We start from the raw sequence: 27,158 nt of genomic DNA, 5'->3' as shown, positions 1-27,158 counted from the left end.
TGAAATATTTGGATCTTAAAAGGGAAAGACATATCGGTTCGAATCCGACTTCATTTCCTTTCTTTTTTTAAAATTTTTTTTCAGTTAAAATATATTGATTTATTAACCTCTGATTGTAACAAAATGTTTCAATAAATAATAATTCATTTATAAAAAAGATAAAAAATTGAGTATGAAAAGAAATCAGAAGATATTAGTAAAATTGGATTTTATTTCATTTAAAAAATGTTTAATGTAATTTAATAGACATACAAGGAAGTCATGTGGTGTCCACATCAGATTTCTTATTGAAAAAAATTTGATTAGACTACATTTATATCGGTTAGATCCAGTTGAAAGTATTAATTATCTCTGATTTGACAAATTTAACTGACATAAGGTAATGTATAGCTTTATAATACGCTATGTTATTTAATAAAATTAAAATAATTAGCGTTATATTCACCAGATTATTTATTTTTTTTTATGGACTGATTCCTCGTATTGTTAATAATATATTTACTGGTTAACCTTTTTTTTTCTAAAAAACATTATATGTTACAGTTCCTGCAAAGATATATATATATATCATTACAGGAACAAATTTATAATTCACATTATACATATATAAGTATATGTATAATGTGAACAAGAGTACGTTAAGCAAATATAATCTATATATATATATATATATAGATTAATATGTATACATATATATATATATATATATGTACATACATACATATATATATAGATTAATATATATACATATATGTATATGTATAATAATGAGCAAGAGTACATTAAGCAAATATAATCTATAGTTTGCCATTGGCTTTCATTTGTTATGAATTCAATTTTTTGTCAAACAGAAGAAATCTCAATATAAGCTTAATATTTAAAGAACGCAGCACGATTATCCATTTCCTTTACAAAGTTACCGGAACGAAATAAATGTTCTGAACTGTACATTGTAATACTTTAAAAGTAATAATGTAGCTACAAACAAACAAGCAATACTTTTTCAAACATTTTTACACAGTTCAGTCAGTATAAATAAACGTATTACGATTTTCAAAAGATTAATGCATAATGGAACAAATAAAGTCATTTTTATCAAATGTTAGTAAATGACGAGTTTTTATTAGTTAAATATTTATATTAAATGTTATTTCAGTTTTTGAGTTACTTGAAAAGATTTTTGTGTGAATAAGTCATAATTTTTTTTTATTATAACGTCCTAACTGTAAGAGTTGTAAACTTCCGGAAATGATACGATTGAAAACGTTGTGACTGTTAATAACAATAGCTACTCCTCACAGGCTAATATGTAAAGAAAGAAATAATTGGATTTTCTTCTTTTTTTTTCCACTAAAAGGAATATATTGTACCATATCGGCTTACCAAGCCCATTAAAATGCAGGTATTTGGCTCTATAATTGACATTTTCAATTCACCACACGGACTGGTTGTATAAGAAATATTTTTCTCTTAAAAACTTAAAACTTTCGTTATATTCATAATAATTAAAGTAAAGGAAAAAGCTGAAAACAAAGTGGTTATACTTTCCAGGCATTGGTTATTTATTTTTATACAGTAGTAAAATGAAAAAAATTAAAATAGATATTTTTAACCTTTAAACTCCCCCACCCCAGTATTGCCCTAAAATATTTGTTTGGGTTACTTCTAATACTACTACTCTTAGGAATAAAAAAAAATTCGGTTAAAGGGTAGGTAACAGATAAAAAGATAGCTTTTTTCGATTTTTGGAAAAGAGAGAAAAAAGGGGGGGGGGTACTTTTTTTAAATGTAAGACCAGCATACATTAAAATATTGCGCTTAATAGCAAAATAGCAAAAGTTGTAATACCAGGAAACTAGAAATATTTCCTACACCCTTTAAGGGAAGCAACAGTTTTAATAAAACGTCTTTGTTAGTAGTGTATCTTTTAGTTATGTTACACTGATTTCAATGAGATATGTAATATTCTGTTGAACGATGTGTATTGTAAGTTAGTATTCTTTCGTAGTTTATTTATTTATTTAACTCAGAATAACCAAATCCCATGTATTACTCAAAAGCCGCCGGGTTTTGACTTGCCACGTAAGACATGGTTAACGCTAAACAGAATACGAACTCCGCATGGTAGGTATGCCTATCTCCTGTATAAATGGGGTAAAACACCGACGGCCATTTGCGAGAGTGGTGAAAATCAAACTGTTAAACACATCACAGAAATTTGCCCTAGGACAGCTTATGAAGGGACTCCTGAAGATTTCCTGATGGTGACTCCAGAATCAGTAGCTTATATTAATTTGTTAAATGTTTGTTTGTAATTTTTGACTGTAATTGGTGTTGAGTCTTGGTGCCATAAGCTAAATAAATTTTTGTTTTTGTAGTTTAGGTTTATTAATTTAGGATTAGTATTTTTTGTTTGGGTTGTAACTTAATGTTATCATTGGAATGGTGGTGGGCGTATCTATGAAAATGATAACATTTTTAGTAGTTGGGGTTTTCAATTTTATTAGATTAGTTGATGGGGGGTTTATAGGTGTTTCCTGGTGTTGTTTTGTGTCATTTGCAGTTTGTCTTGATAAAGTCCTACATTTTGGACGAAACGTCGAGGTTTTCTCCTTTTAATTTTGTTATATTGTTTGTCTGGTTGTTGACCTAATGAATTGCATTAGAAAATTTTCTATTATTCTGAATAATTTTCTAACTAATTTAGTTTTTTTATATTTGTCTAATCAAAGAATAGAGTTCAGTTATTATTTTATATATGTATATACAGTCAAACCTCCCTAAATCAAACTTTTTAACTTCCGTCTTTTTTATTTCAATCACTGGTTGTCGGAGTAGTCAAAACTCTCTACAGAAAAGAAGTTCTAAGTGAAATGTGCATTTAATTTATAAATTTGTATAGTTGATTGGTTAACCCGAGAGTTTAATAAAGGTAACATTTTTAAGTAATATGTGTCTTGTTATTTGGTCCGTTCCACGTCGAGCCGTCCGGTGCTGCGATCTAGTAGATGCTAGCGCTAACCGGAAAGTGAAGCCGTACTAGGATTCTACGTTAGAATTCCGCCCAGTGCAGTCACATTATTCATTTCGTCCGGATGGACAATTAGTGTTAGTTATATTCTACGTCAGAATCCGATCCAGAGCGGTCGTATGCACTTTCAGCCCGGATGAACTGAAAGTGCGTACGATGTTCGGATGAACGATTAGCTCATTAGTTGTTATTAAGTTTATGTGTAAAGTTATGTATTAAATGTTCAATTACACGTTATCAAAATGTCAAGGACAACAAACAATTAAATATAACGATTCAAGAAGAACATGACGTTGCTTCATTTCATTATCTACCATCTCATCAAAAAATACAGTCCACACTAGCTTTAAATTCTACCATATTATATGTGTATGTATATGTATGCATTATGAAAAAACATGTCCTGATATATTTATGTTCAACGCCCAGAAAAAACTCCTGAAAATAAATTGATAAAATTTGTATACATATTCTTCTCACGGTGTAATTGCAAACGAAAAAAAGGATTTTTTTTTTAATTCTGAGTTTAAAGGATTAAAATAGAAGTACAAATAAATTTATTTATTCAATTTTTCAGTAACAAATGAAGATATCAGTTTTATTTATGATGTGAATGTCTAAAAACCAATTCCTAAATTTTTTTGAAATTCGATCTTGAAAGGGGTGAAGAAATGTAAAACTTTTGAACAATGATTTCCGGTTTATACTAAACGATTTATTAACTCGCTTGCAGATATTCTTCAGATAAATATCTACAAATCATTTTCGGGTTTTTTAATATCAATTTTTTAAGGGTTGGGATGATGTACAGTGCTGAGGCTTAACCGACATAGCGATTGATTGCACCAGTAACATGAAATACGAAAATAACATGAGAAACGAAATGCGGTTACCTCCCAGTGTTGTTTGTCCGGTAACGCTAATAACCGGGCAAAATAAATATTTACCGTATGAAAGACTAGTAATCAGCTGTAACAACTACTTATAATATGGAGGCCGACTATTTTGAAACCCTCATTTTTCAGATCACTCAAAGTTTCTGATCCTGTATTGACCAACCTGTGGCTCTGAAGAAATTACAGTGGAATGATAGTTTTTATAAATTGAATAGGTTTTCATTTTTATCATTATTATTTTTATAAGTAATTCGTAATGAATGCAGAGGGTTCCAGGGCCCGATCCCTAACCGGGTAATGTAATATAATGTAGTAAAATGAAATCTAATTAATTGATGTTTTAAAATTAGGGTAAAACAAATTTAGAGCGTCTTTAAATGCGAGATATACAAATTTAATGCAGAATACTATAAAGAAGCATTTTTATTTATTACTGATATTACTAAAACTTTAATTAAAAACAATGCTGATAATAATTCCATTGTCTAAATTTTAATAATATTTGCAATTTTTATATTGTAATACGTTGTTCATTGTATTCAAATTAATTTTAAGGTTTCTGTAATAAAAAATTTTGTGTAAAAATCCAAGTTATGTAACTCATTGCTATCTGTCTAAAGGATTTCGTAATTCGATTTTAATTTTACTTGAAATTTTATGCTGCCTTAGTTTAAAAACATAAATAACTAGTCGTAAAGTTTGATATGTGTTTTGGCAAATATTTTGTTTCTTATCTAAGACAAGGTCAAACAGCAATCATTATGGTTTTTTTAGCATGTTCATTGGAATTATAAAATTTTTGAAAATATCCATTGAGAGATCAGGTGATATGGAAATGATGTACCTCAAAAGGATGATGGACTAATAAAAATTTTATTCGAATATTTTTATTATGTTAAAACTTTCAATATTAACACCAGGGAAGAATTAAAATTTAATATATACGTAAACGGTTAATAAAAATTTGTGAAACTTCTTATTTTATTATTTTTTTTACTTTAGTTAATCATTCGCTTGATTATTTGATCTCTTTTATTTCTTCCTATACTCTTCTAATCTTAAATTAAAAGGTATTTTTTTATATCTTACGTTGCATTTACATGTTTTATTAATTCTAATAGTTTTATAAATTGTACAGTTCTTTATCTATTTATCTGCTACACCTACTTTCAATATTAAATAGGTAAAACATAATGATTTCATATATGAACTACTATATTAACCTTCATGTTAATGAAGTTATTAAAACAATTAATTTTAGTAGAACTAATTAGAAAAGTTAATTAGTTGTTTTTATAATAATAATAATCGCAGAGCCTTTTGGTGTCGTCAATTCCTCTCAGAAATTTCTCATTATAAACTTTATCAAACCAGGTAATTTTCATAATTTTTCTATAAATCACTGTAGTCTCAACTTTATATATCAAACTTACCATCTGTCCGTGATTTTCTCTTATTGATTTAAAGCTCTACAAAGCGTAAACATTTTTATTTTAATTTCTTTCTGTTTCTCTATGTAAGTTTAATGCAAGGAAATTTAGTTTCTCTTTAATAAATCTTGCTTTTACTATATATTTTTTTTAAATTTCTTCTTTACACTGTGAAAGAATTCTATGTAATTTTTACTTCCAATTGAAAATTGTTTATTATGTTACGTTCTACTAATTTAATATGAAATCTTTTCTTATGTTATAAAATAAAATTTATTTTCTTCACAAAAAAACAATATATATTTATATATTTTTTTTTTTGTATAAAAAATAAGTAAAAACGTATAGTTTTCTTTAGTAGTTTTTATTTTCAAAATAAGTGTATAACATGAAATAACCACTACACATGCAACTTATTAATTATTAATGTTATAATGTAATGAAAGTTCATGATATGATAAGTTAAAACATGCGTTTGGTCTGTTATCTCTTATGTAGTACGTATGTTGTACAGTATAAGACGTCTTGAATACTAATATGTTGAATTTCAAAGCGCAACCGTAGAATATTTTAGCATATTTGTTATCGTACAAGCTTTTCTAGAATTGATGAATCCAACTTCTTACAAGACTTCCTTTAAATTTAATTAAAATTATGTGCCACTTACTATAAGTTATTAATTATATTAATATCTGAAAATATTTTTAGTTTTTTTTTATAAGTATAAAAAAATTAAATTGATAAAAATAAACAATTCTCTAAAGATTATGTATATATATACATTAACAACATTATATCTTTTATAAAGATACTTTATTTCACTTCATTATTTTAGACTTCTTTCATTTTTAAGCTATAATACTCATTTTATATCTATTTAAAAACAAAAATCAAATATTACGTTTCTTTGCATTTTATTTTGCTTTTTCGTTAATTCTTTCTTTGTAATTTACTTAAAAAATGTAATGTGTAGAATTTTTATGATCAACTAACCTGTTACGTTTTGAATGTTCCGATAATTTGTTTTTTTCAATGTTTATATACAATCGGCTATATTTAAATAAAACTTAAGTAAACTGGATGACAATCTCAATCGCATGATAGGGAATTTTCAGCAAACCACCTCAAAAATTACACACCAGTATTATAAAGACCTTATGTGGCAAGCACATAATGAAAAAAAATTAATACCTAACAGTCGAAGAAGAGTACGCGAAATAAAATAAATCACAAATAGTAAGAAAATCAATGAAACAATAAAAAGGAAAAATATGCAATAAATTTAAAAATAAAAATTGAGAAGAATGCACAGCACTCGCAGCTGAAGACACTATATGTGAGGGTGAAAGTCGTTGGAAGTTCCCCGTGGCCCTACAAAAATAGTAACTGTCTCTTCATAAAGGCGATAGGCTTTTAAGGTAATATTTAGATGTCTCGTTTTTATTATTTTTCAGTACCCGTTTTAACTTACGAGCAGTTCTGTTCAGAAATTCCCTATCATCAAGTCTCCTGTAACATTGTCACCTCCTCTTAAGTCTACTTTTCGTAGCATTTCCTTTGGTGGTCTTCTTTCATCCATGTTCATCCATTCTCATGTTTAATCATAGGTAAGCAGCCTCCTGCAGGATGAAGTTTATTACCGCTTCGCATTATCAAATAGCTTAAATCGCATTATCATAAGTGGGAGTAGCACATTACAAATCAATGATTTAAAGGATTATGATATGAGTTGGTAGTTGATGGGAGGTGTAAAAGATTCATTTTTTCCAAATATTAATGTATCATTCGATTATACGCTCAAACTTCCGAATAAAAATCTCTTGCTCATTCACCCAATTTTGTGGTGAGTGAAAGTGATAATAAATATATGGATAATAAATAGTTCAAGTGTTCACTTGAACTATTTATTATCCATATAGTCCGAACTGAAATGAAAGTTAACAAACAAAAACATGTTCTTTTTAGATTATCCGTCCAAATTGTACTTTAATGTCAACGCTACTATTATATATTATCCACATAGCACTAGAAAGGGATATTTGGAAAAGATCTACTAAATTATAGCAGGTTCCTTCCCTTTCAACTGTTAGTTGCATTCAGAATTAAGCTTAAAATTGTATTATTATCGTGAACGTGTTTTAAAAGAAGTTCGATTTAATGATCGGAAGAAATGGGCAGCATAAATTATTTAATCTACTGATATGAGTTCAAAATTTAATGAAAAAAATTAAGTGATAAATTTATGCTAAATAATTAAAAAATAAAAAATAAAAGTGTTACTATTTTCATTTAATTAAATTTCAATAATTAAATTTAAAAATTAAAATGAAGTTAGTAATTACTAACTTCATTTTAGTAGTTTTTGTTTTACTACGTATTTTATAATTTATTAATATTCCTCTTCTACTTATAAATAAATAGACATTTCATTCTTAGGTTAATAATATTTTGTTAGAATATTTTAATCTTGGTGATGTTTGAATGTTAAGTTAAATCCCTATTTTTCTTTCAAAGAAAAATATTTCACTGTTTTTTGTGTCACAGTTTATATCTTGAAATTGCTTTTTTATTTCACTGTTTGATATTTTCCCCCTTTTAAGTAGGGACATACTTCTCTTTCCATTCCAATCCTGTTTTCTTATGCCTTTTACCAACTTCCTTTTTGTTATTTTTACTTTCTGTTAGAAGGGATGTAACGTAAAACAGACTTCCCCTATCTTGTTCACAGCAGCATTGTCCTCCTCGTCGTGGGTGTTGTTGTTTCCGTTACTGTTGTTAGTCCAGGAGTGTACATTTATTATTCAGATCATCCCTCCTGTTTAAAGGATGTATGTTAGCGCCGTAAGGGAGATCTACCAAATAGCGGTTACTGTATTCTCAAAGGAATAAACTGCTACAAAATTAAACAGTATCAGCATCTTAAGATATTTAATACCTTCATGAATTTATTATATATTTTATAATAAATTGCAGCAGGTATCAATTAAAATAATAATTATAAATTTAGAAACTATAATTATTTGCATAAAACTGTAGAAAGTAAATCCGCCTTCTGTATTGAGTGTTAAATTATATATTTGTACAGTTGCCAAATAATTAATTACATTTTTTTATACGATGTACTATTTCATCGTAATGAAATAGTTATGGAGTTATTGATTGTGGTTGCTTGATATAAAATTTCTTTATTATGTAACATATGACCAAATGATTTTAAAAATAAGTCATTTTTAAAATTTTTAATGGGCATAAATTTATGGTTAGAAAAAACTGATTATTTTTGTGCAGCTATATTTGAAAATAAGATCCGTTCACTGCTAGCTAAAAACTAACTGATATATAAAACCACTTAACGTTGTGACGTCAAACTAAGCGACCAATCCGCTTAATTTTCTATTGTTATCTTCTCATGTTTAAAAACATCAGAATGCAAAATTCACTTTCAATTTATTAAGTAGTTCATTTTTTTATAATAAAAGCTTTTTAATTAAATTCAAACGTTTAATAAATAAATTTATTAAAGTAAAAAACTAAAGTTTTATTAATAAAGTTTTATTTAAGTAAAAAGCCGAGAGTCTTGTATAAATAAAAAATAAGTATTTATAAGCCATTTTAGCATTTCCATCTCTTAAAGTGAAAGTGTATTGATAGATATTTTCACTAAAATAAAACTAAATAATTCCATTTAAATTGCTATTCGAGTATGATTGACGAAATTAAGGGCAGTCGTAACGTTGTAGACAATGTTATTTAATAAATCATCAAATAAAATAAATTATCAAGCAGAAGACTCATTAATAAAGAAAGCAAAATACGTCTTAAATGGTAAATATATTTGTAACAAAGTTTTATTATAATAGAAAGTGGTGGATTTAGTGAAAAATGAATTTAAATGATACGTTTAATATAATTTAATAATATAATATTTAATTTAAATATTATACCTATTACCTATAATACCATATTACCTATTAAATTTAATTTAAAAAAAAAAAAAATATATATATATATATATATACACAGGATGAGTATCCTGTATCATGTGTTTCATGTGAAAGGCTATTATGCTATACGTAGCGTCTATTAGGGCGGACATGCTAAAATATAAAAGTTATCAGGACATATTATTAAGGTCTCAACGCCTTACGTTAATGGTAACGGGTGGTTACCGTACTATTGCATGGGAGGCAGTCTTGGTAATTGCAGGCGTGAAACCGATAGACTTGATTGCTTCTGAGAAGCAGCAGCGGTTTGTTACTAAGAAGTCCGGTGAGTTGACTTCGGATAATGTTCGAGAAATTGAACAACATGGCAATGCCTTGTGGCAGGCCAGATGAGATGAGAAAGATAGTGGGCGTTATACGCATGATCTCTCTCCATATTTTGTTGGTTTGCGGGACGCCTCTTGGATGCACCCTAATAAATACGTGACGCAATTTCTTTCCGACCACGGTTCTTTTAGGGACAGACTGCCCCTAATTTGGCCTGGTAGATGTGTCCTCAGTGTGGACAATTGGACGACACCTACCATGTTCTTTATGAGTGCTCGAAATATGAGTTAATGCGTACGGAGACCATCCGTCGGCTTGATCTTATCGGATCGGCGTTGGGTCTCCGTGAAAACTGGAGCAACCAGGTCGAACGGGCAATAGTGGAGTTTTTTGTCGTGTACTTAGCAAAGGAAAGGATTACTGAGAGGATCTACAGCTCTGTTTGGATTTCTCTTTTATTCTATGTTTGTTGATGTTTTGTTTTATGAATTAGTTTTTTGTTGTTCTTGTTTTGTTTCAATGTTACTGTGTTGTTATTGTTCCATGTAATATTTTTATGTTCCGTGTTGTGTGTTGAACTCTCTTTTATCTTCTACAGCTAGGTAGTCCAATTCATTTGTTATTAAGGTATTTTCAGTCTTGCTTAAGACTCGGTGAGATGTGTTTTGATCTCATTAATTAGTAGTACACCGATAGTAATATCAATCGTGGCGTTCGCATCGATGTCATCCTGGCCTAGGTGGACTTGAATATGTCAAAAGCCGAGGTTTCGAAGATGACCTCGGGTAAAGTCCATAAGGACTCGGAAAGGTGAGGGGGAGAAAGGTGTCTTCCCCTACGGGGGCAGTCCATTTACTGTCTTGTCATTAATTACTGCTGCTAAATCGTCTGCGTAGATCATTAAACTGTTGCCTTCTAGCAGATCCTTCCTGATGACTCTCGAAGACGAGAATTTTCAGGTACAAATCCAAATAAAGCTAGTCGCTTTTATTTGGATTTGAATACTAGGTCGTGGATTCCGGTGTTCTTTGGTGTTTGTATTTAATTAACCACACATCTCAGGAATGATCGGCCTGAGTTTATTCAAGGCTACACATTTTACTTAGTAGGTAATGATTTTAATTGTTTATGCGACTATAAATAAAGGTATTTAAAAAAAAATTATTTTCATAATATAATTGAAGGGAACGACAGCTATTCTCAGATTTAACAACTTAAAAATTGTAATTAATCCAAATTATCTATTTTATCCGGAACGTTGCATGCAGCGAACAGTGTACATATAATTATTAAAAAAACTATTTTCACTTTTCGAAGTTCTACATATCTTTAACCTCGGGCAGGAATGCTAGGTGAAAATAATAATTGGGATATAATTCATAATAGGTTTCTCTTTTTTTTTAAAGGTCTTTATTATCATTTTGGTTTTCCTACTGTCCAGTAATTAAAAATGTTAAATGTAATACATTTTGTAATTTTTAATTTGTTTTATCAGTTGTTTTTACAGATACAGACTGTTTTCCATTGCTATTTTTATTTATTGAAAGGAAAAAAAAATCGGATTAAAACTCACAAATTTTAGACGAAAACACAGTTAATAAATAATTATAATTAAGCAATCTTTAATGTAATATTGAATGCATCGAACAGTAGTATCCTTTCTTGATACACCGAAGATCCCACATTTGTTTCCCAGCAAGTCTGTAAAATTTATAACAAGTAAACTCTAATGCAGTAAAAGCAGATGAATACTTAATGAATTCTAAAATATATATATTTAGTAATTTTAATTAATGTATAATGGTTTTTATTATATTTACTGAACAAAAATTAAAACTATTGTTTTTAGTACAAAAAAAATAAATATGGCTTAAGCGATTCTTTTTTGTGGAGGTTTACACATTTTTTTTTCTTTTCATGTAATCGCAAGAAATCTTATTCAATATTTTAAAATGAGTGTAATGATAAAAACAGGTTTATGGCGTTGAACATGAATTTTAATGTCCACGACCAAACGATATTATTCCATCATCTGAATATCGAATTTAATTTAAATATACTTGGGACTTTAATCTAAAGGGTTAACGTTTATTTTAGAAAGCCTGGCTTTGTATGAACGTAGGAAAGCTTATCCTGAAGGGAAATTTCATTCTCTTCATTCTAATGTAAATATTGCAAACCATCATGCTAAAGTCATACAAGCATGTTTAAATATAATATATATCTAACTCAATTTACTACTTAAGCTCTCTTTACACGTTTATTTCTCATTTGTAGTATAAAAATCGTATTTATTATTTTTAGTTTAATTTTTATTAAAACTACAAAATTATTTATTTAAACTAGGTATATTTAGAATATTATACATTAATAAAAAGTAAAAGTAATATTAAAAAACGTCCTTCGTTTGCAATATAAAAGGGTCTTGTTGGGTATATTATCCGTTCATTATTCTGATTTAAGGTTATCAGATTATCATGAGTTTAGGTTATCCGGTGACTCTGGCATCTTGCAAAAGTTAATACCGAGTTCTGGCCGGGGCGACTTTTGGGACTTTCTGTTAGAGGCAGGCACTAGTTGCGGGGGCAACTCTAGGGTTGTCCCTGTTGGAAGCAGGCACTAAAAGGACGAGTCACGGCTCCTGGGGCAGGGTGGCCGGGTCGGCAACGCCGAGCCTGGTAGAATGCTTGCTCTGGGGGTTAGATGCGTGACACCTCCCAGGGTTGAGTTATGTTTAAATGCTGGTCCGATCCTGAGAGGCTTCGAGAAAGAAAAAGTTATCAGGTTATGAGAAAAGCTGTTACCATGCCCACCCACGGTCTCTTTTTGTTATTATTAATATATTTAGGTAAATAGACATTGATGGAGGTAGTGGTGGAATTTGAACTATAACAGATAAATTTAAAAATATTTCTTAGAGGTACTATGAAATATTTTTTATAATGTTCAATGTATAAATTTTAAAACCAAAATCAGTTCTAAAACCTATATTTTGTGGTCTATCTTCGGGGTTTGTAAGACAAGAATATTATATGTATATACAAAAAAAAAGGCAAAAGATCTATTCATAAATAATAATTAACCGGAAAATATCATAAATAAAATATTTAAAAATACATTTCATAAACACTATAATAATATATCATCTAACCATCCTAATAAAAATAATAAGAGTGAGATTTACGTTGCATTACCATAAGTCTCAGATTTGTCAGAAAAGATTAGAAAATTGCTACAAAAACAATTTGCAATTGCCCATCAAAATTACAACAAACTGAATAGTATGTTTTCTAAATTAAAATCGCCGATAGAAAAAATGTACAAGCTTACGTAGTATACAGCACTCGTGTAAAAATTGTAACGCGTTGTACATTAGATAAACATCTCAATGCCGTAAATAAAGAATAGAAGCCCATAAATATAGAAAAAAGGAAGTGACAGCGCTCACAAAACATAAAATCGAACATAAACACTCGTTCGATTTAAACAGCACCAAAATATTAAACAAAGAACAAAATACATATAAAACGACCACCCTAGAAATGAAATTCATAAAAAAAAAAATATAAGCGCTGTCAACAATAAAACGGAATAGCCGGATTAAGCAACATATATGTTATTTTAATTTAAAAAATCATATTTATATTGTAAATTTAGTTTTAAGGAAATGAATATTTAATGTTTGTAATTTTTGAGAAAAATATGCGCATTGCAAAAGTTTCCATACACAGGAAATAACAATCAGGTTATATAAATACATATAATTATCTAAAGATAAAATAGTCATGTATGAGTAGAGGAATCTATTACAACAAGGGTGGGAATAAAATATTGTTATTTAGGATGATTAGACCAGTTAATTTCTTAGTATGTAAGAGAATTTTGTGCGAGTGTTACGTGTGTATGAAAGTCATTGTTACCTGACGAAGCTTAGAGAATTCTAAGTGAAACGTAGTTAGCCCAGGCTGGTCTACTAGTTAACTCGTCATCGCAAATCAGCTGATTTTGAATTCGAGAGTTGTAAAGTTCAAATCCTAATTAAGGCAGTTACATTTTATACGAATTTGAATACTACATCGTGAATACCGGTGTTCTTTGGTGATTGGGTTTATATTAACCAGACATCTAAGGAATAGACGACCCGAGATTTACATTAATATATATATATATATCATCCTCATTTAACCTTTGAAGAAGAATACCTTACGGTTGGTTCCAGAGGCTAAACAGAAAAAGAAAGAAAGTGAAACCTAGTTTCATTCCGGTGTGGAGGTCGTCGAAGGGGAGGCTGAGGCTTTCTTCCCCGGCTGTGGAAAAGCAGAAGAAGCCGCGAGCGGACGATTACGAGTTCATTGGTAGTGGAGACGTCCAGCCGGAACGAAGTGGGTCGATCCGAACTGGGCCGATGGGAATCGCAGAGAGTCGTACTCCAGCGAGGAGGCCAGTGGAGCTACCCACTGCAACGGTCCTGCTGAAGGTGGCGGGTCGGTCATAATCGGACCTTCTCAAGAGCACTGTGTCGCCGGGAGAGGCAGGGATCTCTCTGATCGCCAGGGCCAGGGTGAGGACCTATATATTCTTGTATACGATTTGGGGGCACTGAAGATTGGCTCAGGCAGCAGATTATTGAGAAGGTTGAAGGCACCACGGTGACAACCGATAGGAGTGTTCGGAGGGTCCATCTACTGGTGAACGATGTTGACGCCCTCACCACTGAAGAAGAATTGGTGCATGATACACGTAAGATATCCGAGGAGTCGGTGACTATAGAAGTTCTCTTCCTGCGGTCGTCGTTTGGGGCAACACAAGTGGTGACGGTGGTGGTGTCGCCTATTTTGGCAGATGAATTACTGAAACCTGATCGTATTTGTATTGTCTATTGGGTGACAAAGAGATCCACCGAAAAGCAGTTTTTTTGGTTTTGGGGAGTGGGGTACCAGACTGGGTCCTGCAACGGTCCCGACAGGAGGGACCAATGCTTCAATTGAGGGGTCACTGGTCGCTTACGGAAGGACTGTCTGGTGGAGCGCAAGTGTACTTGTCCTCTACATGATAATGTGCAATGTGCGGGGACGCTCGCTCGGGGGCCGTGGCTGCAGGGCCAAGCGCAGGACTTGAGTGCCGCGTGCCTGCATTCCGGGGATCAGTGTGGCTTAGGATTGGGAAAGTCCCATTCAGAAGAGGTGGGATGATCAGGTCCCACCTTCTATGATTGAACGGGGACTCCCTGGAGTGCCCTGTGTCCACCGGGACTACGATGGGATCCCCCACCATAGCCCCGGTGGGGGATCCCTAGAAGGTTCCCCATTAGAGGCGATGTATAAAGACCGAAATCCCGGTGAGGAGATCTCTTTGGGGGTCCCTTGGAATTAAAAAACCGAGTCCCGGCTGTTTCGTGGGACCTTGGGAACGGCCTAGCCGGACTCGGGATTCCTGCCAAGGTAATTTGAGGCAATGGCACCCCCCGGCGCTGAGTTTATACTTTATTGTGTATCTGGCTCCCTTTGCCGGAGTAAACAAAAATAACGAATAATAAAAAAAAGTGAAACGTAATGAATTTAATTTATAAGTTTTTACAGTTGATTGGTTAACCTAAGAGCTTAATAAAGATAATATTTTTAAGTAAAATATGTCTTGAAATTATATATGTATATATAAATGTTCTATTTTATTTTGTTTTTAATATATATACACTACATATCCCTTCTTAATTGTGTTTGAGAACAACTTCTCATTACGTCATAGCTTTAACTAATACTTGAACCGACCCTTCACGGAATACCAAACCTTCAGTTCGGAGGTTAAAATTAATACTTGTAATATCCTTAAATATTGTAAATGGTATTATTGATTACCTTCAAAAGGTAATCAATTACAAGTAAAGGTATTGATTACTACAGTAATCAATATTTGAAAAATAAGTAAAATTCCGTAGCAAGCCATAATTTATGTATCAGTTTAATATTATTTGATTTATTTATTCATTCACATTAAATATTTATTTATTTACCTTTTAAAGTCATTCGTATTATTAGTCTGTTTTCTCTGCTCTCTTGAAATGTTTTTTCAGTTTTCATTTATAATTTTATACTGAATGGGCCTATGGAGACTGGAAAGCATTAAATATCACGTACCATTTATTACTGGTATAATGTGGGAGAATTAAGAAGTGGAGATGTCTATTAAACAGCTGTATATAGTTTATAATTTTTCTTGAAATAAAAAGCAGGTGATAGAATTTGCATTTTCAAAGCAATCTATTTGTAATACAGCGTGTTTCCTGCAATGAGTTGTACGCTATAAAAGGTATTGGAAGTTATGATTATTGATTTTTCGTAATTTTTAAGGAAACCTAACAGTTAATTAAATGAATCATTATTGACATAAGAGTTCGTTAATGTAAAGAAAAAACACACACACAGAAAGTGTAATTATGGTTAAACTAAAAAGAAAAACTAAATATATAAAAAATAAGTAATATATAAAAATAAGTAATTGATGATGTACGATGAAGGCGAGTATATATAGGAAATATATATATATATTTCTTATATAATATATTATTAATTATATTAATTAATTAATATAATTAATAATACATAACGAAAATATTATTATCTATAAATAAATAAGCATAGAATACCATGGAAAGGAGAAATGCATAAAACCAGTTCCTAACTTCTCTGAATGAAGCTCGGTTGTTTGATGGATAAACTTATTACACTTGTATTTACAGAGGAAAAAAATCATAAATTGGATTATAAACAAACATGATGCATTACAGGTCATATATAAACGTCAGTATGTAATGGAAAATTTGACGCTTACCTCATACTATTAGACTTAATTACATACGTAGTTTTCAACTCTCATAATGTATAAAATAAATGAATACTGGCTCTTGTTGGATAGTTTTTTTTTTCATTTGATCAAATAGTACTTTCCTGTTCTGTGAGAAATTGAGATTCATTGATCATTTTTTTACGATTAGGTTAGGAAATATATTTTTAGTTTTTATTCAAAATATGGATTTTAAGAATGAAGGCTAATTTACTGTTAGTAGCTTGGTTAAAAATATAAAAATCCTAAATATACAAAAAAACAACAAAAAAAAACACATAAATTGGTGTTAAAAAAATAATTTTTAATATTCTAAATAGAAGATATGTTCCGATTATTATTATTTTTTTGAGATTTCTTACCGTAGTGGTTATTCAGATCATGTGACAGGAGTCTACCAAGTCATATATTTTTCTATTGTACTATTGCAGTTGTTTCTAAAATTATGGCTTTCTATATGTTGGCATGAATATGTATTGGGAGATAATTTCTTCAGGTATCCTATCATTGTTTTTGCTCTATTAGTATTATGAAAATACCATTCATGTATAAAATTTTGTGGCTCAAAAATATCAAAAAATAATAGATGAATTTCAATAAAATTTAGATATGATGTTGTACATTATCTGAAGTTACGCATGTGAAATTTGTATGAAGATTAGTTGAGTCGTTCTTGAGTTACACTCAATTTAAGGTCGACAACAGGCAACTTTACTTTATATTGAGGTTATGTTGAATGTGTAGTGTCGTATTTTTTTACACGCTTTTGCAGTAAGTACCAGTGATGTATGAGTTCAAACATGATGCTTGTACGTAGGGTCTACGCGTCAAACGAATGTTTGTAGAGGATTATCCTCTAAAAATCAGGGCTATGCTTATTGCGAATAGTTAGGGCGTTGGAAACGAAAAGTCGGTCAAGTTTGAATTTTTGTAGGTAAAGTAAAAATCTTTATCAGGACATTGTTGAACGGGTTAATTTTTTTTTTTATCAATATCCAATATAGGTTTTATTCATAAAATTCAACAATGAAGCAGGGTTTGGTACCCTGTTAGAAATAAACCTAATCTGATTGAAAACAAATTATAGATAATTTACTCCTTGAAATGCTGAATAATACGCAAAGTTTAAAAGTTCTTACTTATTTTAAGATAAATCTGGAAAAGTAGCTATTTCACTTTATCGTAATAAAACCTATGTTTATCGTAGTAAACTTCGCATACAAATAAATATACAACGTGCATTTTTTACCACCTTTCGGCAGGCAAGTTACACCAGTATATATGGTTTATAGCATTAACCATAAACACCGTGCGTTTATATGAACATACGATAAAGTGTTCTTTAGATCAACACATTCTTGAGCAACATCTTACAAAGCTTTTTCATCCAGGATAAAACTTTGTAACGTATAAACAAATAGATGAGATTTCTGCGGAAAAAAAACGTATGACATGACTTTATTATAAATAAGTATTTATAACAATTAAATAATACGCAATTAATGTTTAGGCAGTCATTGAAGGTTACCTAGTATTATTAAATGCAATTTGTATTTCATTTTACATGTACCTCATTTATTGAATGTAGAACATGCAGTTAATCCACTTTTCTTTTTTTTTACATGAAACATGTTCCTTAATGTAAAAAAAAAGTAATATAAACACGAAGCACCAATATATATATTTTTTTATTAATGAACATAAAAACTTTCGTAGGAAAATAAATATTTGTACTGTGCGCCGAAAGAAAATACAAGTTTGACTGTGAGAGATAAGCGCTTGTTGTGATAAAAATTATATACTCCTATAATAATATTAATAATATTATTATATACTCTATAATAACATTAATAATATTATACTACATCAGTGTGTTTTTCAAAAGTAACTGAAACAAAACAAAAGAAACAAAACACAAGTTTATATTACTGTGAGGGATACGTTCACTTCTTCCTGTTAATACACACTTGGTACCTACATTCATTTGACAGGCGAGCCCCTACGTGTGAGTTTCTACTTGGGTTTAAGTGTTACTGTATTTCACTATATAAGTGTACGTTACGTACGATACTCACACACATCTCGCGAGACTGTGGAACTTTAGTGTAATTTTAACTCTGGATTCTTTGCATAGTGAAATGTGTTAATCTTCGTTTATAAGACGGGCGAGACGTGATACATATCTTGTGGTTCAAAGTCATGCAGAGCGTCTTCGTACCTTTTGCCTTTCTTTCTATTCCTTACCGAAGTGCACGCTTAAAATGATTATTTTATGATCTAGGATTAAAAACCCCACTCATCAACGCGTGCCTATTATATCGGTGTATATATAGAAACGTGATCGATATACTTAAAACAGAAAGGTGAGCGAAGTTAACTCGAGGCTATAAGTACATTTCGTAAAATGAAAATATTTAGAAAACGTGAAAAATCCCCACCCCGTCTTCGTGAGTTTATGTTTATGTGTCTGGCATAACAATAGGATCGGAGAGAGAGAAGGTATCCTTAACAAAGACAACTTAAAACTCAATAATCCAAAGACAAAAGCAGTTCTACGTGTTACATCTGTAATTCCTATTATAGAAATGAGAATTTATTATCAGCGTTTCTGTAGCAACAAAATTAATCTATTTTTGATGTTTTTATTGTTGGAAAATTTTAGTTATATTATTTTGATGAGTTATATAAGAATTAGGATTTAGTAATTAATCAGTCCTATATTTTCCTCAAACCAAAATCAGAATTAGTATTAACATATTATTAATTTATTGTTTTATATATTTAAGGAAAAGTAAACAACCACTATATCGCTCTATTTTAAAAGAGACGGCTTCTCTGGGTACGTACATTCACTTCGTACTATTGTGTGCAAACGCCTATACCCTCGCGCGCGCGTGCACCCTCACACACACACACACACACGCGCACAGCTATTACACTTACTATTGAAAAGATTCCAAATCCTAAATTTACTTCAGTGTTGTACATTAACTATATCGGCTACGGTGAACCGGTGAACTATGCTGACATTAGTGAAGATTTTCTGTGAATTTTAATTTGAACGTGATCGGTTTGCCATTGAAATAATGACGTAGCTATTTACAACAGAGGAATACGCTGACGTTGTATTCATTTTGCGTGTGTGTAATGGTAATGCTACAGCTGCAACAGTAGAATTTGAAACACGTTTTCCCAATCACCAGATTTATAGATCCTAAAATAAACTCGACTTTTCGCGATCTTCGGGAAACAGGTTCACTACCTATTATTCATACCAGCTACGAACGATCTGTCCAATCCGATATCAAGATGAACATTTTAATGTATTTTTTATTTGACAATTAAATGTTTTTTTTTTTTTAAACTAGCTTCTTTCATTAAGAGTATTCGGCTGTTAATGAAATTATCATCGATGAAGTTCGGCGCAGTCCAGCCTTTAGTACATGACGTCTTTCTAGGTAGATTGGAGTTTCTCATTCGATGGTTTAGAGGACACTTAAACAAAAATGGTTTTATCCTTATCATAAACAGCTAGTTTAACATCTTCACCCACTTCGTTTGGAGTTCTGCAACTGAAGAATACGAATTGACAACTCTACAAGTATGCTTTGTTTACCTACGAAGAAAATTTCACTTGAGTTGGCATGAACTACTTAAGCAATAAACATACATAGGCAGAAGTAAATTCTAATGAACCGGAGGAAAGCATTTTCAACGCCGATTTAGCGTCAAATTATGGCCCGGCCTTCATCAAAATCAGCTGTTTGGACCGTTCATATTATCTTCCCAGTTAAATTCAGAGGTCTACTTGCACTTTCTTCAACAATAACTGTCGCAGCTGCTTGAAGACGTTCCTGTAGTGCTGAAACGGAAAGTAAACTTCCAGCACGATGGCGGGCTTTCCCCACTTCTCTTTTGCCGTTTCCACTTACTTAAATCATCATTTCCCTGAGAAATGGATCGAACGTGGAGGTCCACAATCTTGGCAACCAAGATTGTCTGATATAACACTATTAAATTTTTACGTATAGTGATGGATAAAAGATATTGTATACAAAACAAAAATATATTCTCGTGAGAGATTAATTGTCCGCATTATGGATGCGGCAGTTTGGTGTAGTGTCCTGTTTGTAAATATATTAAACAATTTTTCTGCCTTTAACTCAACTTGCCTTCCCCCATTTTGTTTTTTTTGAAAGTATTTTTGTGCTTCTTACCCATTTAACAAAGGTATTGTATGTCAAATATAAACAACAGGGGTTTTACCCAAATTTGTTGGTTTTTACCCCAGATTTCTCAAAAACAATTGCAGATACGGTTCTGGGATTTGCAATCATTTATTCGATTTTCAGGTTAAAAGCAATAAGAAACCACTAATTCTGATCCTTAATTACTATCTTAAAAATTTCAGTACGACCTCATTTCACCGGATTAGCTGAAATTCGAGCAAAACCTTTCACTAGCCGTAACTCGCAAACGAATTATTTCAGAACATATGTTTATATGTACTTTTTCCATTATTTTCATGAGTAGAGAAGGTTATAAAAGTCCCAGGAGAACTTCGTGATACACTCTGTATACAGTATATATATATATATATATATATATATATAAATTTTGGTTTTCTTTGTTTTTAATTTGATTGTCGGTTTGGTATTATTAAATTTTAGTTTTGTATTTTATTGAATAAATCGTTTTTCGATTAATATTATTCTCATTTATAAGTCTCTAATATTAACGTAGGCGGAGAATGACTTGGATCTATAAGACTTCTACAGTTACTACAGTTACTTAAATAAGTCCGTAAGATGAATTTATTTCAGCACTTGATAATGTTCACTGTTATTAGGATATTTATCACCGTTTGATTTTCGTAGTTTTTTCTTCCTTCATATTTGATGCTAAATTTTGTAATCTGTTTGTTACTTCTTATATAGTTCATAAATTTATGAACTCGTGTTGGTTTAATAATACGGTAAGTTCGGATGATATCTGATTCACAGTGGAATCTGTAAATCATGTCGTTTTATTGAGGTTTGATATCGAAAATTGTATGTTGCTTATTAACGGGTTTTGGATTTAAAATTTTTGTTTTTAATATTGATATAAAAATATTAATTGTAGATTCCTTTTTAAAAATCTATTTTTTTTTAATTTCATTATTCGTTGCCAGTTTTTTATATTAATTATTCTATATAGAATAAAAATATTAGTCTGGATTTGAGCTTAAATATAAATTACTCGTATAATCCCTTTTAAAACAGTAACACAAAACGTTTTGACATTACATAATTTATTTAGAATAACTTCAATATTGACTATGCAGTCTATTAATTCCACTTTACGAAACGGTAATTAAAACTTAAATATTAATGAATTATTTAATCATTATGTATAATAACTTTTCGCTCCTAGATTAATTCATCTCGGGTAAAACAGTAGAATTAATTGATAGAGTATAAAACTGGATAGAAATGGCTAGGGAAATGGAATAGTGGAAGAACAAAAGCTAAAATAAGTGAGAGAGATGGGGGAAATACTAGTAGGGAAAATTTGGATTTACGAGTGACAAAGGCGAAGTAAGGCGGTAAGGTAGAGAATAGTACTGTTCCGCAGTGAATTAAGCACGTTCTCTGAGATATGGATGCGGTCTCAGAAATAAGCCACCTCCTTCAATACACTGCTCTCTGCCTGCAAAGGTAAGTCGGAAAATTAAGTTCAGACTCTCTAGACGGCATAGCCGTTTTGTCAACTTGACTTCGTCTGAATAAACAAAACGTAATTACACTCCTCTGTAATAAATCACTTCAGCAATACGCCTTCTTGTTTCATGTAATACATCTATTTTTAGGTTAAAAGGTGTGATATTTCTATTTGTTTCTTAAAATCTTGTTAGGTAAACTTACGCATTAACTTATAAATTGTAAAGTTTAGTGATTTTTTTCTCTCTTTAATTTAAACCGCGTAGGAAGCTTAAAATATTTTAATTCAACATCAGTTATATTTAATCAAACTTAAAAAGCTAAGGCGCTTTATAGAAACTGTGATTTTTATTTTTACTTTTAAGTCGATACATTTTTTCCCAATTGTTATTTATATCAAATATATTATCTAATCTTTCGGGCTTAAACAAGATTTTAAATATATAGAATTATTTATTGTATTTACCTAGTTTATTATTTACATTTATATACTATAACTTTTATTTAAGATAATGCATTACAAACTAGTACAATTATTAACTTAGAGATTAAATTCAACCATATTTTTTGCCGTCATTTAAATATTTATTTTTATTACAATTATAAGATCTTTTTTTAGTATACATAACGGAATATTACAGAGAACGAGTTAATTTTTTTTATAAAAAAAATAATTAAGACTTTTTTTTATAAATTCTCAAATACTTAACCATTAAAATAACTTTAATATTCCATATTTAAATTAATTAAGCAAAATTAATACAATTCTGAAGAAAGAAACACTCAAATCTTAATAATGTTGCTTTAATGACATAGTTTAATGACTTTTCTAAATTGAAACTTCAAATTTAATTCTTCTCATTTTCTTGAATTTAGAATATAATTTGTAAAATAAGATACGTTTGAGTAAAGTAAATGTAAAAGCTAGAGAAGCTCATGCAGTCAAAATAGGGTTTAAAGTCTCCTCTACATTGTAATGGAAGAAGAAGAGGAGTAATTATTTACAGGGGCTCCTCCATCACTTTTAATGACGCATTGTTATGCCTTCTGACAGTCGAGACACTTATTTGATTAATGAAAGTAAACGCCTTTCCATTAATGAGTTCTGCTTACACTAACCACATAAAAGTAAAGGAGTAGCCTATTCACATTCTTTTTGACCATTTTAGTTGGATATATTTATTCTTTATATTTATTGTGTCCGAGTTCTAGTCGATTATAGATTTTTTTTTTTTTTAGAGAAAAATCTTGAAATATAACACTAAATTACATATAAATGTAAGTTTTAACAAAAACGTATCAAGAGTTTGATTTTTTGTTAAAAATTTTAATCGGTAAATGATCGCTATCTATGTATAATTTGTTTTATAATACTATAAAAGATGCTAAATGGGGAACTTTTTTTTAAACTGTTAAATGTACTGGCAAAATATACGTGGCTATATACAAAAAAAAAAACATAAAAATTCTTGTATTGTAATGGTAAATGCAATTAATAGATTTTTTAACCACAGTAAAAAACAGTTTCAAAATTTTAAAACTCCTACCATTTGCTCTTGGGAATTCAAAATCCCTCCTGTGTTAGTACTTTATATTACCCAGATAAAAATTAATATGATTTTTTGTTTTTCATTTTTTTATCTGATGGTATATAAAATAGATGGATAAAATATTCACATATTTTTGGGTTTGGCAGATTAGAAGTTATAATAAGTTCATAATTATGTAATAATTTCTATATATTTGTATGTTAGGTGTATATTTCATGTAACAAAATTAATTTAACTACAAAAAACGATTTTTTTTTGCACGATAGCAAAAGTAGAGGAAGGCAAGTATTACTATAAAATTTTCAGCTGAATCCTAAAAATGAGATAATAAATATATACCGCTTACATTTTTGTATAAAAAAAATCTTTAAATCGCCAAATTTATATTGAGATGAATAAGTATTTCACCAGTTTATAAATTTTTCAGGCTGCTTATACATACCAATATTTTAATGTATACTTTCATTAATAATTAAATAAATTTAATAATTAATTTCATTGCTGTATAAATTTCATTAATAAGATATAAGCAGCGAAATACTTTATTACTTTACAAATGAAAATAGTGATGGCAGAACACAGGAATTTACAAAATGACACTTTCTGATTGGTTAATTTCTTCCATTACTTTTCAAAACTACATCAAATCACAATTTATTAATGCATCATATCAGCTTACAGACAGCTAACATAAGTAGAATCATTAGAAATATAAATATATCTTCCTTTTTTTTATTAGCTGTTATTATATAATTAGATATTGATAAAATATGTTTACATACAGCCATAAATTTATACAATACCTGAAACTAAATGCAATCATTGTATATCTTTCCTTCAAGCATATGAAAAACCTGGGTGGAGGTTATTTATTTCAAAAGTTGATAAGTAATATTATTCAATACATAATTGAAAATAAAAAAAAAAAACAAAACAGATTAACTTGGGTTTACTTTTTTTTTGCATAAATGTTTATATCTGTTCTGCCTAAACTTGTATATATTTGTATACCAAATACTTTTAATTTCTTTTGATTTTTAAAGTATAATTCTATTTTATAATTTCATTGATGGAAATGATTTTTCGTAATTATTAAGATGTATAATAAATATAAAATAAATAAATATAAACCGAAGTTTAGATTGGTTTATATTATTTAATCTTTTTGAACGAACACTTTAACATTTCTTTAAATTAACATGCTGCTATGTTTAAATAATTAAAAGAAATAGAATACAGATTAATTGTAAAATTAAATTTTTTATTTATTATGCCTATTGTAAAATGAGCAATAATTGTTTCGTATTTAAACAAAGAGCTGTGAAAAACGATTAAGTACACCTGAAAAAAAAAACAATAAAAAGACGCTTACAAAAGATTTTAATTAAAACCTAAAAGGAGATGGCCTTTTCAATTGTTGAGTAACCATCATTAGGAGGTAATAAATAATTATTTATAATGGACTAATAACAAGTACTAATAACATATTAATTAAAAGTTTTATTATTGTTATTTTTATTATTAAACTAATTCCTTTGCGTGTACTGATGATAACTTATAACAAACAAAATGGTATCTAGCATTAGATTTAAGGCTTTGAAATTATTCTAATTTTTCAATATAAATAGCACAACTTTTTTGATATCAACCTTTAAGTATTTTATAGACTTCAACCTTGCCATAATTTTTTTTATAAATATATATATATATATATATTATTTAGTTAATCCTTCAGGTTTTTATAATACACTAGTTTAATTTCTTTTAATACACCTTGAATTATTTATTTATAAATCCATGTTTAGCGCAATATTGTTAAATGTATAAAATATTTTCATACTTTATTAGTGTAATATTATTTTTACTTTCCTAACATCATAGCTCTAGAACTAAACTTTTTTGCATTTCTAGAAGTTTCATGATCCAGGGACCCAAGAAAACGAAAAAAGGGGGATAATGTTAGTACGTACGTGTGTTGGCGTGTTTGAAGCTTAATAATGTTTGACTAGATTAACCGATTTTCATGAAATTTGGCACAGAGACTCGTATATATAGAGCAATTTGTTGGGAAAACGGTGGGATCAGTATCTCTAGAGATGAGGTTGATAATTTTTGGGGTCAGTTTTCTCAAAATTTTTATATCATTACCTGACTTTATATTAAGCTAAATACTTGCGTACATGATTATCTTACAATTTAAAAAAATTTCTTTCAAATACTTTCTCATTTCCCTAAAAAACGAAAAAGATGTATCTTTTTATATATTACATATTTTTTAACTGAATGTTTTGTCTTTCTAAGCACAGAAGTAGTACTAGTGGACCAAAAAAATAATTTTGGACAATATTTCGAGTAGGGTCGCCGATCAAAGATAAAATTTTTGACTTTTTTGAATTTTTTAAATCTTTTTCTGTTTAAACTTTTCACTTTAATATTACATAAAAATTCATAAAAATTTAAAACTTATAATAATATTACAATAAAATTTCATGATAATTCCCTCCACCCGTCAAAAAAAAAATCTTAGATAACTATTTATCGTTTGTAAATTTTTCAGTGGAAATTTTTCTAGTTTCTTCCATTTTGCATAGTAAACATAGACAAATCAAAAAAACGTTTTTGGGAAGTGATTTTGAGGGTCGGATAGCAAAAAAAAAAACTAAAAAGATATTTCTTCTATTTTTTGTATTTTCCTACCTTGTACGAGTACAAGGAAGTAAGTATTGTAATCGCAAAAATCTCGGTTATTAGATTTCAACGGAAATATCCATTTTGCCCATCCCTGAATCCATTTTGACTAGTTTCGGCGTAACATCTGTACGTACGTAATTATGTATATATCTCGCATAACTCAAAAGCTATTAGCTGTAGAATATTGAATTTAGGACTGTTGTAACTTCTACTTGAGCACCTCTCTTCTGATTGCAGTCGACTGAACCAAAATATCAAAACAAGCCTAAAATCCAAAAACAAAAATTGGTTTTCGGACTTTTTCTATAGGCAGTATAGAAAGTATAGTAAGGTGTCATTGAGAGCTTTTCAACGATATATCATAAGTGGTACTTATTTTCATTGATTCCAAAGTTATAGCCCAATGAAATTTTAATTAATGAAACACTTGGATCTTACAAGGGGAAGGCACATCGGTTCGAATCCGACTTCTCTTCTTTTTTTTAACCTTTTTTTTAAATTTAAATATAGTTATTTATTAATAATTATTAATCTCTGATTTTAAAATAATTTTACAATAAATAATAATTCAATAATAAAAAAAAAGTATGAAAAAATGTAATAAAAACATAAATATAAAAAAGATATATGTAATTTATTAGGGGTAAAAGGAAGTCATCTGGTTTCCACATCAGATTTTTTAAACTATTTTCATTTATCATTATTTTTCCACTATTTAAGAATATATAACTAATGCAAGGAAATATA

At 29.7% G+C, this 27,158-nt stretch overlaps 1 protein-coding gene across 1 annotated transcript in view; it reads left to right on the top strand.

Moving 5' to 3' along the window:
- LOC142325737 (uncharacterized) overlaps positions 1 to 27,158 on the top strand; it is a 479,280-nt gene that overhangs the window by 71,325 nt on the left and 380,797 nt on the right. The gene's annotated exons all lie outside the window — the stretch shown is intronic.

Source organism: Lycorma delicatula, chromosome 5 (genome assembly GCF_047948215.1).
Source record: "Lycorma delicatula isolate Av1 chromosome 5, ASM4794821v1, whole genome shotgun sequence".
Lineage (NCBI taxonomy): Eukaryota > Metazoa > Arthropoda > Insecta > Hemiptera > Fulgoridae > Lycorma > Lycorma delicatula.
This window is presented reverse-complemented; position numbering and strand designations above follow the sequence as displayed.